The 15,065-nt window shown below is 38.6% G+C and overlaps 1 long non-coding RNA gene across 1 annotated transcript; it reads right to left on the bottom strand.

Annotated features, from left to right (window-relative positions):
- Positions 1–9,443: 9,443 nt before the first annotated feature.
- LOC117660612 (uncharacterized) lies at positions 9,444–14,550 on the bottom strand. Its single transcript, XR_004589740.2, has 2 exons — positions 14,402–14,550; positions 9,444–9,636 (listed from the first exon to the last, which is right to left on the bottom strand). It is a non-coding gene; the product is annotated as an uncharacterized LOC117660612 (long non-coding RNA).
- Positions 14,551–15,065: the final 515 nt, after the last annotated feature.

Consider the following 15,065-nt stretch of genomic DNA (forward strand, 5'->3'; position numbering starts at 1 on the left):
GTGCCTGATGTAGAGTTCTCACTACTTTTTCATTAGGAATTGAATTTCCATTTATTCTCAGTTCTATTATCTTCATAATTATTCTTCCACACCAATCTTTCACATTCTCGGCTTTCAGTGTTTATTGAAAGGACTAAAAAAATTGCAGCGATCATATAAAACAATAGTAAAGAAATGGATTATTTAGCATTCCACAAGAACTTTGAAGGCATGGGATAGCCTCTGTACATTATAAAGCCAATAATTGATATAAATTGATGTTGCTATAGAAGAACAACTGAAAAGGTTTTTCTGCATACTTTTTTCATTTTTACTTATACAGTAATATATATTGGGTCCAAATATTCAGCTACTTCCATTTGACCCTTTTATAAATGTATATACCACTTTTGATTAAATGGATCTCCAGATTTATTTTGTGCGTCTTCAAGTTCAGTGTTGACTCCTGGCAACTGCCTGGACAAGTCCCTACAGTTTTCTTGGAAGGTGTCAGAAGTGATTTGCCTTTGTCTTCTTCCGAGAGCTGAGAGAGTGTGACTGGCCCAAGTGCCAAAGTGGACTAGAACTCATTCTCCTAGTGTCCAGCGTGCTGCCTTAATTACTACACCAAACTATATCTCTCCAAATTCACTTCCAAGAGATTAAAATATGTCTATTACAATAGTTGCAAATTGAAAATTGCAATAAAATCAACAATAAACGCTCAATAATAGCACACTGAATTGTTTGTTGTTATTCTTCTATGCCCTGCCAAGGCAAATAAAAGCTTTTATGACTGGCACCCAAGCACTCACAACATAACATCTCTTTCACTCTTGGGCCCTTATTTAAGTCAGTTTCCTGAATAAGTCTTCAGGCCTTTCAGGTTTCTTTGGAAGAAAAGGTTCTTCTGATTATATTCTCATATTCTAAAGTTAATTTATGTCTTCCCAGCATGTCCATGAAGCATCTATATTTGTCCTATAAATATTGGCTGGAGCCTGGCTTTTCTCTTGAAGTTACCAACCACGCTGATCACTCCCTTTCCAGCTCTATTCTAAGTTCTTTGTCCTCCCTACATCTTAGGCTTTGCCATATGGCAAGTTCTCTTTTGTGTGGGAAGTTTTCAAAATTGCTGACATGCATTGCTACATGCTTATTATCTCAATACTGGCAGGTGCACTCATAAAAATTAAAGACTCTATAAGGGAGGAGTTAACAACAGTAATTTAATACACAGCCCATTTTTTTTAACAACAAAAAGTCTTTAAGTGGAATATCATGGTCATGATCTTGATGATAGGCTACACCGGATGGCCAATGATGCTACTCTCTGTCTTTATGTTGTGTTGTCAAACTTAACCTGTGGCTAAGGCTGTTTCTCAGAAAGGCTGTCAGATCAGTTGAAAAGAAGGGATGGTGAGTTGTAAATTGAAGTGGAGAGCCAATTTTCTTGCTATGAAAGGAAACCTTAAGCATCTCTTATGAATTGCTATTTTCCTTCACACTAAAGCTAATATAGAAGATTATATGGCTTTTAGGATTTGGCAGCATTTTAAGACCCAAAGGTTTTTTTTTCTTAAAAATATTTTAAAGATCCCTTTGAAAGTTGAAGCTGATTTATTTCAAAAACAGCAATATGCATTTGAATGGTGCAATTGCAATGAATTAATTTAAAGCAATAATGTTAGTATGTCTGAGCTTTCTAAGTCTGAAAATCTATAGTATTGATAATGGAAATGTTGGGAAAATAAAAACTACAAATTTTCAGTTATAGTCTTTAGCAGCTTGACTTTTCGGCTTTACCTGACAGGCTCCTAAGGGCAGTGAAAGAGGAGGCCAATGAATTGACCCCACTCTTTGATAGAGAAGAAGAACTGGAAACAGCAATTCATGATATGAAGAATGATAAAATGGTGGGATTAAATGATGTTCATGTTGAACAAATAAATATTTTGGAGATTTTGCCAAGCAATGACACTGCCAAGCAGTTATCACTTTTTAATGTATGTGTGGCCTCAAATTGTATTCTGAAGATTTGGAGGAAAGCCCAGGTTATTGGACTTCTGAAATTCAGAAAAGAACTGAACGACGCAAAGAATTTTTGTCCATTTTCCCTCCTTTGACAACCTTTCAAACTTTATGAGAGAATTCTATTAAGTAGAATGTTTCCTGTCATTGAACCAACTCTTATTCCTCAATAAACTGGTTTCTTCACAGGCCGGATAGTTAAACTCACCCAGGACACAGAGGATGGCTTTTAATTAGGTCTAATCATGGGAGCTGCTTTTGTGGATTTATCTGCGGCCTATAACACAATTGATCATAGGAAGCTTCTCTTGGAATTATATAATATCACACATGATCTTGCTCTGACTAATTGTATTGATGAATTTTCATTGCCTTCCAGGGAAAAAAGAGCTGGTGGAAAGCCCAGCAACATGGCCTTCTACAGGGGAATGATCTTTCCCCCCTTGTTGTTCAATATACACACCAATAATCAACCCATTGATCCTGATACATTGTCTTTCATCTGTGCTGATGATTTGGCACTTTCATCTGTGCTGATGATTTGGCACTTACTGCTCAGGGAACTTCTGGCTCATAAGAATATGTCAGAATACTATAACGTGAATGGGCTAACACCTAACCATCAAAAAAAAAAAAAAAGTCTGTGCATTCCATCTCCCCAAAACAGGCAGGCCAGACACAGGATCAATATTATGGAGTGGCACGTTGTGAAAAGCCACATTACTTTGATATTACACTGGACCAAACATTAACCTTTAAAAGACATTGTTGCAATTTAAAACAAAAGATATTTCCTGTCATAATCTCCTCAGAAAGCTGGCTGGAACTATTTGGGGTGCCCACCCCATTACTCTTTGAATGGCCACCCTTGTATTGTGTTATTCGGTGGGAGAGTATACCTGCCCTGTTTGGGGCTGGTTTGCACACGCTACACGGGTGGATAGGATGTTTAGTGATACATGCCACATCATTACTGGATGCCTGCGCTCCTCCCAAGTCGACAAACTATATATCTTGGCGAAATAGCCCTGCCAGGCATTATTCTCCAACAAGCTGGCTTCCTATATAAGTCACAAAACACGGAATATGAAGAGGTATTACATGATCCAGCAAACCAATTATTGCCCAAATACCCCCTACAAAAAGATTGAAATCAAGAAGGAGCTTTTTAGATTGTGCCCAGGAGATTGTTACTACACCTCAAAAAGAACAATTTAAAAAATAGAAACTTCTAGTTAAATATCTTCATAATTGGATAGAACCGATTTAGGAGTTGCCTGAGGTTCAGAAGAGGAATGGACAATTTGGAGATGTTTAAACAGACTACACACTCTTTTGCCTAGAACTAAAGACCACAGAGGACAAGGATATGTACCGCAAATGTGGTACTATTCAAACAACTATCCATCTTTTACCCTGGGACTGACATGCACATAGAATGATTTGTTGGTTTGAAATATCCTTGCCATCAATGTGGCTCAGCATTGGGCTACAACTATATAAATTTATGTTATATTAAAGTTTTTAATCTATTTAAATTTAAATTAATAATTTCCCCCTTTCTAGTTCCTGCATTTCTGACATGAGGCGAGATGAGCTTAACTTGTCCTTACATTTCCTGGGGTAGTTGGGGACGTTTCTACAGCTGGAGAGAAGCCGTTATTACCCATCAATCCTAGAAGAACATGCTTCATATTAAATGTAGGTCTACTCTATACCAGTTTAATTTCCATGGAAGACAAGATAATATCTTCACTGGAAATCCTAGGATGAAAGAAGAATTATCCTTGCAAATAGTAACTCATTCAATATGGCTTCCCCATGAATCATGTTTCAAAGGAAGAAACTTCTTAATTTCTAATCTCTTTGATTAAAAGTTTCAAGAGTGGGTTGTTTGGATTGGCAGAGGTGTGTACACCCTGGACTGGAATAATAAGGGTGTGGCAAATAACATCTTCCTGTGGTAACTTTGGAGCATACCATTGTATTATTATTATTATTTTGGTATTGTACCTGCTTGTTAGGGTAGGGTTTTTTTTTCTTTGTAATAGGATTAGTTTTCATGTAAACAACTTGTGCAAACTGGCCTCTATCCAAGAAGAGTCATCTATTCATTGTAACAAAATGTTCATTACAATGTTCTAGAAAAGCATGAGGCCATCAGATTTCCAATCCACTCGATAGCATCAGTTTGAGAGAAGAGACCCTGTTTCCGTCTGATAGTTGCTGGGAAAACTTTTCTCTTCCAGCAAGTAATGGAATGACCCATCACGTTGGTAATTGGTTGGGAAATAACACACTGCTGAAAACCCCTCCGTGTTTCATCCCTCATCCCTCTCCTTGCTGGCTCACTTCCCCCCCTCCACATGTGGCAACTAAGAAACGGAGAACAGGTAAGCATGGCTTCAACTGATGCCGTTTCGGAAATTGACACTGGGATCTTCCAGATGTATAAGTTTGTAAGATGAATTGGGAGGAGCAGATGTGGTTTGCACTGTTAAGCTAGGGAAAGCCAAGTTGGCTATTTGAGAACAATTACTCAGGCTAAGAGTCCCCCCTTTTAATGTCCTCAACCTAATAGGTACCTGAATCCCTTTATAGCATGGCAATCACAAAAACCCATCCATTGCCTGCTTTTAAAAATTATTTATAATGCATTTGTATTTCAAAACCAAATTTCCCCAGGACAGTCTGCAATTCAATAAAGTACTATACTGATCCTATCACACACTTACAGAAGGAAATTTCCCTGAGGACCATAGAGTTTTTTCAAAGGTAAGTGCCTTTGATTACACACTTTTAAACCTAAAAATGGTCATTAACTGTTAAACAGAAGTGCTGAGACAATGATTTTTGGAGACTCTGACCTGAAAGTGTAGGGTTTTTTTTTAATTCTAAGAAAAAAATTTCTCTCTAACTCATCACAGTTCACATTCTCTTGATACATTTTTAGAATTTCTATAGAAATCGCTACATGGAACATCAATGTGATTTCATCTTTGAAGCTGCAAAAGTTTTTCCTTGGTCAGAAGATAGATTAAAGTTTTACAAGGAAGACTTGTAATGTCTTTTCAAAGTTTGAGTATCTACCAATATAATCAATTGTTTTTCTTTTTGATCCTTCTCACTATTATGGGTTGGTTATAATGAGATTGGTATGTGGGTTCTTCCCCCTCCCCCTTTTAACAGAAATCTATTTAAGGGAACTTGCTTGTGCAGAAAGAATATTTTAATTCATAGAAAGTAAGTAATTCATTACTATCCATGCTGTTCCTAGTGTGTGAAATTCAAGCTCTCATAGGTATTATCACACACTACTTTTGCCATTATTGCAAACACACCAGTTTATATGATGGTGGCAGATTGCTTCAGCATCTAACTTCATTCGTTCGTTCATTCATTCATTCATTCATTCATTCATTCATTCATTCATTCATTCCATTTGTATGACTGCCCTCATGATATTTGTCTTTGGATGAAAAATAGCAAGTTAAAAATACCAATAAGGACAAGAGAAACTGAACACATTAGACAGCACACATCTCTGCATTAACATGCCCCGCTCTCCTGGATAGATTTCCTGTCAGAGAGCCCAGAGAGAAGCCAAGCTTTTAAAGTCTGTGGAGATTATCAGTCATCCAAGTCATAATTGTCTCAAAGGTGCTTTTTTCTTCAAAAGGCAACTGGATTTGTTTTTTCCTTGAGGAGGAGGAAGAAGAAAACATTTAGCTTCTCATCCAAGAAGCTTCATCAAGAAGCCCCGCCATCAGAACTGATGAGCTTTTGGATGAGAACCAAAATGTTTTCTTCTTCTTCCTCAAGGAAAAAACAGTCCAGTTGCCTCTTGAAGGAAAAAAAAAGCACCTTTGAGACCAAATTTTTAATGCCGTATGAAAGACTACCAAGGTCAGGGTCAACTAACATAACTTAGGGCAGGGGTTGGCAACCTTTAACATTCAAAGAGCCACAAAGGTCCTAACCGGAAGCCCTCCATTCAATTCTGGAGCCAACTGGAAGTCTGGTTCCCCCACCATAGAGTCTCCTCCTGACGCAGCGTCCTTTTTCCTCTACCTGTCCTAACTGAAAGTCCTATTAATTGTGGAGCTGACCGGCAACAGGGAGCTGCAGAAGAGGGATGAAAGAGCCACATGTGGCTCCAGAGCCGTGGGTTGCTGCCTCCTCACTTAGTGTATGCTGATCCACAGGTTAGGTGTGGTGATTAAATTTGGAACTCAAGAATACACAAGAGGACATTATAATGAAAATGCCTTCTTGATATAAAATCCTAAGCAGGATTTTATAAACATATGTACAGTATATATGGATATCCCTATATGGATGAGTTTACAGGAACAGTACAGAGGGGCAGATTAAGAGAGCAATAATAAATATTGAAAACAGCCTAGTTTCTTAAATGATTTCAATGATTAGCTTTCCTTGCAAGATGCTAGATTATTAGATAAGGCCAGTTCAAGGTGCTGATCCTAGCCTGGAAAATCCCATGTTCAAGTCTTCACTTGATTTCAAAGCGCACTGTAGCTCATCCATTCTCTTTCATCTCAAATCACATATTTCCTGTTGAGTAGAGTTTCTTGTTATTCTCAAGAGAAAAAGTGGGGCAAAAAACATTCATATAGAGAGGCTGGAGGAGTCACATTGCTTGTGTAAGAACATCATGTTTTATAGAGGAAACAAATGTCAACTAAATGTAGCTGCACTACATATTGAATTCTTAACTTTTTATTGCTTTCAGAGGGGCAGGAATGATCCTAATATGTTCCCTATATCATCACTGCACTTGTCAAGCCACTGTTTGCCATTTGTTTTAAAGAACTGCAATAGAAAAATGATGTAAAGATTTAAAACTCAAAGTGACAGAAAACAACCATTGCAAGATATGATAAAATGGGCTATAATTCCTGAAAATTTTGCTATAAGAAACATATTGTCCTTTTAAGATGTTGCAAAAAGTTGGTTGATAACGTTCCGAACTGCAGATAGAATAAGTATATATAGTACAGCCATTGTGACCTAGGCCCAAGTAGTTATTACCAGACGCAATCAGTCCTAAACAAACATATTTTATTAGAACAGCTGAGAATTACTTCATTCTCAGCTTAATCCAAATTAATTCCAAAACAAATTCTTCATAAACAGTCCTTCGGCCTTATCACCAACCTTTTTCTTCTTTGGCTTTTCTTGGCAAAACCCCACGAAGTTCAGAAGAAAGAGATGCTGACAAGAAACAAATGTAGCAACGTTGCTTTCCTACAAAGATCCCAAGAGCCGTTACTGCTCTTTTAAGCCTTCTGGGAGGGGCCAATTATCTCCTGGCATTACTCCCGAGTCGTCCTTTTTGCTTTAACTGCTCTTGCCTTCTGGCAGCTCTTCGCATGAGTGCACTAGGAACAGGTTCCTCCTGTTCCTCCTCCTCTCTGCTATCTGCCTCTGGAGGCTCTGTAGTTCGTGCATCATTCCCAGATGGCCCTGGCCCCATCTCTGCCTCCGATGCAGAGCCCTCGTCTGGGCTTTCCCCTGACTCCAGGACTGGCCCATTGTCTTCCCCAGCCTCCTCACTATCCGACTTCGCTGCCAGCTCCGCAGGCTGCTGGCGGACCACAACAACAGCCACCTATCTTAGAGTAATTTTAATGATTGGGCAAGTTATGATTGGAACAGTATATTGGATGAGGTAATACACCCTAAAACAAATAGGTAAATAAGAGTTCTAAATTCTCTCTTTGATTTTGAAGACTTGCAGGAGCCACCCTGTTTTGGAAAATGAGAAATGTTACGTATGAATCACAGTAGAATGAAGGTGAGGAGGATATTGACCTGGCTAATGATGTAGACAAGACATGACAAGACATGATCTTTAAGGCTAGGAAAGACCAAACAGAATTAGCTGGGTGCAGCACTGTGGATCCCAATATAGGCATGAGCTGTTTCATCTAGAGAGTTTTGGTTTTGGTTTTCTTCAGAGTTATGTAGCTCTTTGGAGACTTAGAAAACAAGCCCTTTCCATGTGAAGAAATGGTGTTAGGATCATAAAAGAAATTTTTACAGGCAAACACTTCCACTGGGAGAGCAGGACAGGCCAATGGAAAAGAGATAGTTAACTGACTTATGTGTACAGTATGTAGGGTTTTGTGTGAAATTTATGGTCCTTGTATGTTACTGAATTACACTTCTCATCATTATTGACCATTAGTCATGCTAGCTGAGATCTCTGGAAGTTATATTCCTACTACACCTGGAGGATCGCAAATTCCCCACTCCAGCATATGACACAGGAAAGACAAAATGGCACTATATCAAACACCATTCCAGGTTCTTCCACTCCAGGTTCTTCAATGGAGACATGAATGTTAGAACTGAAGTTGGTATGCTTCTTTCTTTCTTTCTTTCTTTCTTTCTTTCTTTCTTTCTTTCTTTCTTTCTTTCTTTCTTTCTTTCTTTCTTTCTTTCTTTCTTTCTTTCTTTCTTTCTTTCTTTCTTTCTTTCTGACATTATGAGCATCCCCACCACTTTTCATATGGGGTGTTTGAGATTGTTTTTGTTTTATAAGACACCAAAGTACATAATATCCTTTTGCAATTGGCCCAGAAACTTTTGTTCCTTTAATAAATTCATAGAGGAAGACTTTATCAGTATATATCATATTTAGGATTGAATAAAGAGCTATCCAACCACAGAACTCTTTGTGGTGTGTACAAAAGAGGAATATTAAGTTGATATTATACTAGTGGAACAGAGCCAGTAATTTGAGATGCTCATATGCTTTGGCAAGTCAGAAGAACCAGCTTTCCTGTGCAGTCATGTCTGTTGACAGCAGCATTTAAAGTGGAAAGAAGAGGAGGTGTATGGGTAGGTGGATCTGCCAGCAGCTGGCAGCCAATTCTGGAACAGGTCTCTCCAGTTAATGAAAAGAATGCTGACTCAGTCAAAGTCAAACCAGTTTGGACTGAACTATTATTTACATCTATTTAGAAAAGCTTTTTTTTTTTTAGTCAGGTTAACTTGGACATGGTAAGAACATGTGCAGAAAAGGATGATGGTAAAGGAATTCTTGTATGTAAATTTTATTCTCACATATGTTAAATACAAATATTAATCTGCCATTAAAAGGCTAAATGTTTCTCCTATTATTTTTCCTGCCTTAGTTCTGCTTTTTAAATATTTTAGTTAATGCTTTTTAAATAAGTATTATATAATGGTTTTAAGTAGTGATTGATTTATATAATTAGTGTTTTCTTGGATTGTTGTTGGCTTCCCAGAGTCACTTTTCGTGAGATGGGTGACCACATAAAGTTGATAAATAAAGTATTTGCTATTGACTTAGATATAGTCAACTCTTCTTCGTCTCTTCTACCTTTTATAATATATGAGTGAAGTAACTGAAGCAGAAGTCAATAACATCACAGCATTGAGTACAGTATGTCTTTCTGGAATTTAATTGGACTTAAATAACAATGTATGGAAATAATATATCCAGTAGTCTTCTTCAATCTCTTCTTAATGTGTTGAATTACTGTCACCATCCTGAGCTGCTACAGTCATATGATTGTAGGCTGAAGTATAGGACTGCAGCCCCAGATGAGGTTCCAAGCATAATAAAATCAAGATCTGGTTTGGAAAAGATGTTTTGATTTTCATTAAGAAAATAAAACTTAATTTTCCTCTAAGCATTCAGTTACAGTGGGTGGTTCTTACTGTCATGTTTTAGAAAATAGCTTGAATATTTTTTTTTACAAAGTTACTTCATGCAAATGAATAAGGACAAAGCAAAATATGCAACTTATATAACAAATGAAACATAAAAATGTCATGTAGTAATAATAATATTAATAACAACAATAATTTATTAAATGTATATATGCTGCTTGACTCCCAGTGACTCTGAGTGGATTACAAATGGTTAAAAACATTTAAAAACAAAAAAGCATCTCTCTTCACACACATACCTCCCCCCCCAAAAAATAACAACACAATCAAAGAAACAAATATAGTAGAGAAATCAAATTTGAATGCAAACAAGGAAAAGAGGAAAGGGAACATCAGTCATCTTTGTTAAAGGCCCTGTTTAAAGGCTTTGTTAAAGGACAAAGAGCCATGTCTTCAGGGCCCTTTGAATTCCCAGAGGGTGGGAAGGATTTTTTAAATCAAATCTTTGGAAGAATCTTATTCCAGAGGGCAAGTATTGCTACAGTGAAGGCATGCTTCTGGGGTTCTGATTGGTGGCATTGTATTTATTTATTTATTTATTTATTTATTAATCAAATTTCTATACTGCCCTACTCCCGAAGGACTCAGGGCGGTGAACAGCCAAGATAAAATACAGATAATACAAATATTAAAAAAATCCCTTAAAATTATTAAATATTTCGGCCGAAACACAGATTAAAACACCCAATTTATAAAATCACAAATTAAAAAATTTAAAAAATTTAAAAAATGGGAGTTAGGCCAGGCCAGCTTGCTGAAATAGAAAAGTTTTGAGAGCACGGCGAAACGTGCGCAGGTCCGGGATCTTCCATATCTCTAGGGGGAGCTCGTTCCAGATGGTAGGTGCCCCCACAGAGAAGGCTCTCCCCCTGGGGGCCGCCAGTCGACACTGTTTGGCCGACGGCACCCTGAGGAGCCCCTCTCTATGGGAGCATACTGGTCGGTGAGAGGCTATTGGTAGCAGAAGGCGGTCTCGTAGATACCCCGGTCCGATGCCATGGAGCGCTCTAAAGGTGGTAACCAAAACCTTGATTAAAGGAATCCAGATTGTGCTAAGGAGACCAGATCAGACCAACCAAACAGATAATATTGAAGACAGACCATACTTCCGAAGAAGAAATGAGGAACTGAAGAGAGATTCATTAAAAGTAGAATTGACAATCATGGCAAATAGTTCAGTCCATTGAAATTCCCCTCCAGACAAGGAGAGGATTCAAGATCAACCACAAGTGTTCCATACAGTTCCTCATGTGGAAAGCACAAGACAGTGGTCTCTAATGGGTTTAAAGCTCTGGGAGATGAGAAAATAGCCATAATTTGCACGAAGTGAGTTGACCTTTCAAAAGGATACTTCCTTTTTAAATCACTTTTGATTAAAGGCTTATTAACTGCTTTTCAGCTACTATGAACAGGTTTTACAGCATTGGGTGAGTTTCCTTCAATCCTTAGCAAAAGAAGTTAAAATATAAGCTTAAGGACTTATTCTTTTTTTTCTTTTGGAATAAATAATGAAGAGGGATTAGAATTTTGATTTTGGAAAGTTACAACTAGAGTAAGGACCGAAATAAATTTAAAATAAGATCTTTGAATTAATTATGAGAATCCTTCCCATGGAAAAATGCTTTGGTTTTGAATTCTCTTTAAAAAATGATAGGATGAGTATTTCAAGATTGTACACTAGCGAGATCCAGAAGGCAGTAAAGATTACAATTAAAGGGGAAGAACACTAATATTTGATTTATTAATCCAGAATGATGTAAAATATTTTGGAAATATTAGAAGGATATTTTTAACAATGGACTCAGAAATTAATTTTAAAAGTGCCTGCCTGAATATATTTAAAAGATGCTATGGAAGAGAATGACGTTTTTTCTCACAAGATTGAGACTGATTTGAAAATGGATTTAAAAATGATCAGCTGCAAGAATCATCAGCCTGAGGAGATTTAGCTGGAAGAGTTGTCTAGCAACCAGGAAAGGCAACTATTGCTGGCCTCAGAAGACAAACATGCAGAGCTAACATCTCCCACAATGCAAGGGCCATCCTGGTGAGGAGGGCTAAACCAGAGTACTCAGCAAAAGCATTGACCAGAAAGAATCCTGCCCCATTAAAGGAACAATCCCCTATATAAGGGGAGCCCCACGACCCATTGGCAACAACTCTCCATCTACTTCACCATCGTGTTTCTCAACTCCTTAGTTGCCTTCTTGTTTATCTAAACTTTTTGTCATTAGAGTTTTGTTTGAAAACCTTTTTTTGTAAAGATACAAGAGTTACCTATATGTCTATGATTTCCATGGAGCTGGAACAGATCAGGACAATGTCCAGCACCATGAATTGCACCCAGAACCAAACTGGCAACCAGTATTACCTCCATCATGGCAAAACTCTTTTATACCTCTGAAGGGAATGATCCAACCCATCCAGAGTCATACAGACTTCTCTCTTTATTGAACATTGAATACAAACTTTTTAAACAATCTTACACTCATACATAATACACTCTGTTCAGATGGTACTTGTTCTGAAGAGATACTGTATATGACTGGTGATATAAGAAATATAGTATTTTGAATGACATTGATGATATTATTTGCAATGCAAGAAGACATAATTATTTTTCTTGATGCAGAGAATGCTTTTGATTCATGGATCCAAAGTATTTAACAGCAAAGTTAAAAGGAAATGAGCCTATTTCATAAACATGTTTTATTATACAAGGAATAAGACAAGGCTTGTTGTAGAAGGATACAATATTTTTGGAATTAAAATGGCAAGTCAAAAATATAAATAAAACTATATGTTAGAACTCATCTAAGTGATTCTTTAGAATTGATAATGAAACAAATATAACAGTGTAATATGGATGGTAATTACAATAGTATAGCAACAGGAAACAGATGATTACATGGAATTTATGCAGAAAGGAATAACAATACCTAAAATGATGATGATGATGATGATGATTTATTTATTTATTTATTTATTTATTAGATTTTTATACCGCCCCCTCTCCCGAAGGACTCGGGGCGGTGAACAGCCAAAGTTAAAAACATACAATATAAACAATTAAAAATACGTTTAAAACAGAATTAAATCTAAAATGGCTCCCCAATTTAAAATGCCTTACCCATACCCCTATAAAAAGACGAATTTAAAATTTAAAAATTTAAAATTTCCACATTTAAAAAGGGGGAAGATTTAGGCCAGGCCAGCTTGATAAAATAGAAAGGTCTTAAGCGCGCGGCGGAAGGTGCGCAGATCCGGGATCCTACGTATCTCCGGGGGGAGCTCGTTCCAAATCGTAGGTGCCCCCACAGAGAAGGCTCTCCCCCTAGGGGCCGACAGCCGACATTGTTTGGCCGACGGCACCCGGAGGAGCCCCTCTCTATGGGAGCGTACTGGCCGGTGGGAGGCTATTGGTGGTAGCAGGCGGTCCCGTAAATAACCAGGTCCTAAGCCATGGAGCGCTTTGAAGGTGATAACCAGAACCTTGAAGCGCACTCGGAAGACCACCGGGAGCCAGTGCAGCTCGCGCAGGAGAGGTGTCACATGGGAACTCCATGTCGCTCCCATCACTACCCGCGCGGCCGCACTCTGCGCCAGTTGGAGCCTCCGAGTGCACCTCAAGGGGAGCCCCATGTAGAGAGCGTTGCAGTAATCCAGACGAGAAGTAACGAGGGCATGAGTGACTGTGTGTAGGGAGTCCCGATCTAGATAGGGACGCAACTGGCGAATCAGGCGAACCTGATGAAAAATCCTCCCGGACACGGCCGTCACATGCTCTTCTAATGACAGCCGTGAATCCAGGAGGACACCCAAGTTGCGAGCCCTATCCGTGGGGGCCAATGATTCGCCCCCAATAGTCAGCGATGGCATTAGCTGACTATATCGGGACGTCGGAAACCACAGCCACTCGGTCTTGGATGGGTTGAGCCTGAGCCTGTTCCTCCCCATCCAGATCCGTACGGCCTCCAGGCACTGGGACATCACTTCAAGGGCATCGTTGGGGTGGTCCGGGGTGGAGATGTACAGCTGGGTGTCATCCGCGTACTGATGGTGCTTCACCCCAAAACCACGGATGATCTCGCCCAGCGGCTTTACATAAATGTTGAACAAAAGGGGCGAGAGGATCGATCCCTGCGGCACCCCACATATGAGGGGCCTCGGGGTCGACCTCTGCCCCCCTGTCAACACAGACTGCGACCGGTCGGAGAGAAAGGAGGAGAACCACCTTAGTACGGTGCCTCCCACCCCCAACTCTTCCAACCGGTGCAGCATGATACCATGGTCGATGGTATCAAAAGCCGCTGAGAGATCTAACAGGACCAGGACAGAGGAGCAGCCCCTGTCCCGAGCCCTCCAGAGATCATCAACCAACGCGACCAATGCCGTTTCCGTGCTGTATCCAGGCCTGAAACCCGACTGGAACGGATCCAGATACGTTGATGATGATGATGATGATGATGATGATGATGGTATTCCTGGTGACTCTGGGTGGTTTAAAATTATAAAAATTTTGAAAATGAGAAAAGTGTAAAAAGAACAAAGATGTCATACTAAACTAACTCAGATAGAAACATAGAAAAAGAAGAAAAGGGGACATAAGAATATGGTTGCCAAAGGCTGGATTAAACTGCCAGGGTTTCAAGGAACTTCAGAATACCTGTAGGTTGGGATCATTCAAATCTTAGAGGAAACTTCATTCCAGAAGTCAGGAGCTGCTAAATAGAAGATACATTTCTGCGGCCCTGATAAGTGGCATTGTTCAATCAGTAGAAACTAGAACATGACAACTTTGTCGAATCAGATTGGCTAGGCAAATACTATGGGAGATTAAAAAAAAAATATTCAACATTAGTGTTAAAGCAATTAAATCCTTAAGTATTTATTTAACTAGAAATAATAAAGTTATTCAAAGATAATTATTTGCATAGTTGGAAGAGTATAATAGCAGCTATCCTTAAATGGGAAAATTTGAGCTTATCTTGATTAGGAAGTAAAAAGTAAAAATCAACATTCTTCCAAGGGTTAATTTCCTATTCCAAAACATGCCAGTTAAAAATCGATGAAAAGATGCAAAACGACTAACAAAGACAAATAAGCAATTTCATCTTGCTAAACAACAATTGAGGGTTAGATTTAAGGTTGTACAAGATGTAAAAATAAAGAGTGAGGCCGGGCTATCAAATAGGATATATTATCAAGCCAGCTGTTTGACTTGATTCACAGACTGAATCATAGTTCCATGTGGTTGGATCACATTTATAGAAAGAATAGAATGCACAGAAAGTCTACATAAATATTTTTGGACTGATATAAAAAAAGCG

This window comes from Pantherophis guttatus, chromosome 2, assembly GCF_059756535.1.
Source record: "Pantherophis guttatus breed Tessera chromosome 2, ASM5975653v1, whole genome shotgun sequence".
NCBI lineage: Eukaryota > Metazoa > Chordata > Lepidosauria > Squamata > Colubridae > Pantherophis > Pantherophis guttatus.